Source organism: Sinocyclocheilus rhinocerous, unplaced genomic scaffold (genome assembly GCF_001515625.1).
Source record: "Sinocyclocheilus rhinocerous isolate Xijiao unplaced genomic scaffold, SAMN03320098_v1.1 scaffold335, whole genome shotgun sequence".
Lineage (NCBI taxonomy): Eukaryota > Metazoa > Chordata > Actinopteri > Cypriniformes > Cyprinidae > Sinocyclocheilus > Sinocyclocheilus rhinocerous.
Genome location: NW_015659708.1, coordinates 811,356 through 815,729, shown reverse-complemented (window position 1 = coordinate 815,729; position 4,374 = coordinate 811,356). Strand labels below are relative to the sequence as shown.

The following is a 4,374-nucleotide window of genomic DNA, read 5'->3' as shown; positions in this document are numbered from 1 at the left end:
TGTGCAAGTGGACTCCGATACGGACCCGTTTTGCGGATCCGTTCCGGAGCTTGTGGTGACTCCGGGGCGGATCCGCTCAGGAGTCATTTTGCTATCTGGGTTAGTACTTTTTTCCACATCAATCTATACTCCATACACCATAATGGTAGAGCAAAAAACAGGTTTTTAACATCTTCACAAATGTATTAAAAATAAAAAACTTAAATGATTCCATTGCATAAGTATTCATACCCTTATCTGGAACAGTTGAAATTTAGCTCAGGAGCAATCATATTGCTTGTAGATATTACTACACTTCGAGTGAAGTTAACCTGAGGCAAATTCAATTGAATGGGTATGATTTGGAAATGCACACACATCTTAATTAAAGGACTAACAGCTGATAATGCATATCAGAGCAAAAACCAAGCCCTGAGGTCAAAAGAACTGCCTGTAGAGCTCAGAAACAGGTTTGCGTCAAGCCACACATCTGGGGAAGAGTTCCGAAAAAAATTCTGCTTCATTGAAGGTTCACAGAAGCCATTTGGAAATCAAGGTCTGGAGTCTGGAGGAGGACTGGGAGGCACAGAATCCAAGCTGCTTGAACTCCAGTGTGAAGTTTCTGAAGTCAGTGATTATTTGGGTGCCGTGACGTCTGCTGGTGTTGGTCCATTGTGTTTTATCAAGTCCAAAGTCAATGCAGTCGTCTACCAGGAGATTTTGGAGCACATTATGCTTCCATCTGCTGACAAGCTTTATGGAGATGCTGATTTCCTTTTCCAGCAGGACCACAGTGCCAAATATATATCCCCGACTCATTCAATACAATGAAATACATTTTGCATTTACTTGTTTCTTTTTTGCTGTATGGGTCTGGTGGACACAAAACTGTGTTTACGCTCTTCTAAACTATAAGACGTTCCCCCGCCTATCTTGAGCTCATAGGTGATGGAAGTTCTAGAGGGCACCAGGTTGACACTGACCGGTTCCACTGTGATCTCATTTCCTTCAATCCAACCTCTGATGCAGTGGAACCCACAGCTGGGAGAACAGCTCACACCAGCCCTACAGGTGAAATGTAACATGAAACAAATCATGTTTGTAAACTACACCGTTCTGTATCCTGAAATGTAATAAAATCCTTGTATTCTTTTTCTTAAGACGGATGAATTTGGACAGACACTGTTGGCCTCCTCTCAGACGTTCAATGCAACTCCTCTAATTGACCGCCTGAAAGTCTCCTGCTCTCTTTTGTACTCCCAGGATGCCAAAAGACCAGCTGAAACCAGTGTTTCCCTTAGAGTGTTGTGTATGTGAAACAAAGAAAAAACGCAATCAATTATTTCTATTTATGAGTGAATGTGCTTAGAGTGCTTTTCGTGTTTGTGTAATACCTAATGATAATGTTCAGCATAATTTGAGAATGATCCAAAGAAAATATTTTGCACTTTTGTACCCCATTATACGAAAGTGTCTGAGTATGTACCGTTAAATAAAACTGTTCAAACTTCTTTTTCAGATGCTCCCAAAAACACCATAGCCCTGGTCAGTCCATCGGGTCCAGCGTCTGAAGCCAGTGTGGTGGTGCTGAGCTGTCATAGTGATGCTAACCCTGCAGTCCAGCGCTATGAGTGGTACAGAGACAGTGGATCTGGAAAGCTAGAGTTACAGAATCAAGGACAGACTCTAACAATGATATCCAGAAGTACCGTTCAGGGTCTGTATGTCTGCAAGGTCTTCAACACCCACGGGACCGACCAATCAAGGCCTGTCGCTGTGGACATAAATAGTAAATATCCTTCTGTTAGCTGAAACTTTAAGTTAGTTAATTTTTTTCAGTAGCTCAGGTGAATTTGCAAGCTAACAAGCTACTTTTTTTTCAACGAGTAGTAGTGTAGCGTGATAAAACTGAGCGATCTGACGTAATAATTAAAATACTCATGTACAATCTCTTTCTCATATGAAGCATAAGTCCGATGTTTCATTTAAACGTTTCACGATTCATTTGAGTCCCTGCGATTTCCATCTTCTATTTTTGTGGCGATATTTACAAAATATGTTTTTTTCCTATTAGTTGCATTTTATTAGTACGCAGCTGCTTTAGACAAAAAAAAATGGACTCAATGTCAAAAACAAGACAAGACATGAGCAATAACATGAGCAATGGAGAATTCCAGTGAGTAGAAACGGGGGGGAAAATTATTACTGTGTGTACACTCATGTGTATTCAATTCAAGGGATAAGAAAATATGTTTGCTTACACCCCTTGACGTCAAATCAAAACTTTTTTTGTTTGCTTGTTTACATGTCTAGGAGCTTAATGTATGCTTTCTTTTCATCATCTTGGACATCTTTATGTGTCATTGACCCATAATAACTTTAGTTCAGTGATTTAATCTATGCTTGACTAATGATGAAGGTGATTCATGGCAGACAGACTCTTTGGAAAAATTGGTGGCAGTGTTGATGTGGCTTCAGAAGGGGCAGTAACTGGACACATGGTCAGTTCCTGATGTAAACAAGCAATTAAATCGGAAACTACATCAGAACCACATCAAAATATATTCGTAAGAGTATCAGTGGGCAATTAGGCCTAGTTAGGCCTGTAAACTTGCTAAACTTCAGAATGTTCATTCTCAGACCATTTGTAACTCCAATGTGGAAAGCAATGTGTTTTATGTGAACTTGAGTTATGTATCTCCTTGGGTGATCTTTTAGTGGTATGCAAGTAAATATCATAATATGTGTGTGTGTGTGTGTGTGTGTGTGTGTGTCATAGTGACGTGAAATGAGCTACCACGGGATGTCAATCCCGTGGCAGAAACAGAGACATAATTAGCGTAGCTACTGTTGAAGTATTATACGCTGTAGAATCTATATTTGTTATTGTATTTCTGATGTTATCTATTTTATCAGTGAAGAAATTCATAAAGTCATTACTATTAAACTGTGAGGGAATATTTAGATCGGGTGGCGTCTGGTTATTTGTTAATCTAGCCACTGTGCTAAATAAAAACCTTGGATTGTTTTGGTTATTTTCTATGAGTTTATGGATATGCTCGACCCTGGCAGCTTTTAGAGCCTGTCTGTAGCTTCTGTTTCTGATTCAGGTTGCTCCATTGCACCATACATTATATGTGGACTTCTGACACTTTTCTGAATTCTTATTACTGCAGTGGATTTGGTCAAATACAAAAGGTGAGTTAGATGTTTGACATCCATAACATGACGTTCAGCCAGTTTTTTTTAAAACAAAATTCAGTGTAAGCAGATCGGCTGTAATGTACAGACATTAATTTCCTTTATAAATTCAGTTCAACTCATTTTTTCCCCCCAAGTTTTATTTATAAAAGCACATTTAAAATCAACCTTAGTTGACCAAAGTGCAAAAAGTTAAGAAAAAAAAATTAAAAGCAAGAAAATACATACACATTACAAAGAATTTAAAAGCACAAGAAAAAAAGAAAAAAAAACATAACGTGCCACATCCTGGCATGGGGATGAGGCTTCTTCATCAGAACAGATTTGGAGAAATTTAGCATTAAATCACTTGCTCACCAATGGATCCTCTGAAGTGAATGGGTGCTGTCAGTCTAACCAGCTGATAAAAACGTCACAATAATCCACACGACTCCAGTCCATCAGTTAACATACTGTAAAGTGAAAAGCTATGTGTTTGTAAGAAAGAAATTCATCAAGGAGTTTTTAGGAATTATAAGGAGATTCTTAATGATGGATTTGTTTATTACAAACATGCTGTCAGCTGTTTGGACTCTAAGTCTGATGGCACCCATTCCCTGCAGAGGATCCATTAGTGAGCAAGTGATGTTAAATTCCGCTAAATCTGTTCGGATTAAGAAACAAACTCCTCTATATCTTGGATGGCCTGAGGGTGAGTAAATTTTCCACTAATTTTCAGTTGAACTATTTCTTTAAGGAGGTCTGTGATATATCTTGGTAAAGCTGTCCAGTAGCACTGGCAGTAGCCTTGCTGACACAGGACCTCCTAGAGAGTACTGTGATTTATATGTTACTTCTAAAAAAATAGTAAATCAGAATAAACAACTAATTTTAAACGACCACCATTAGAGAAAGGTACTTGTATCCTGATGTTGTAGTTCAACGTGATCTCATGATAATTCGTATGTATTTTACGTAACATGTGGTTCTATAAAACGTACATTTACTTACGTATTTACAGGCACTAAAACGTACAATACTGACGTATTTTCAGCATTTAAACGTACAAAATTGACGTATTGACGACACCTAAAAATGAATCCTTATGAATATTGAAATGCCTACATAATGTTAAACAAGACTTCACTTTAAACCTTAAAATAAATAACATTTCTGCAATCGTTTAACCTTTACTTGTCATATAATGTTTACTTT

The 4,374-nt window shown here is 38.0% G+C and overlaps 1 pseudogene; it reads left to right on the top strand.

The window, feature by feature from the left end:
• The window catches only part of LOC107724064 (sialoadhesin-like), an 8,282-nt pseudogene that overhangs the window by 1,699 nt on the left and 2,209 nt on the right, over positions 1 to 4,374 (top strand).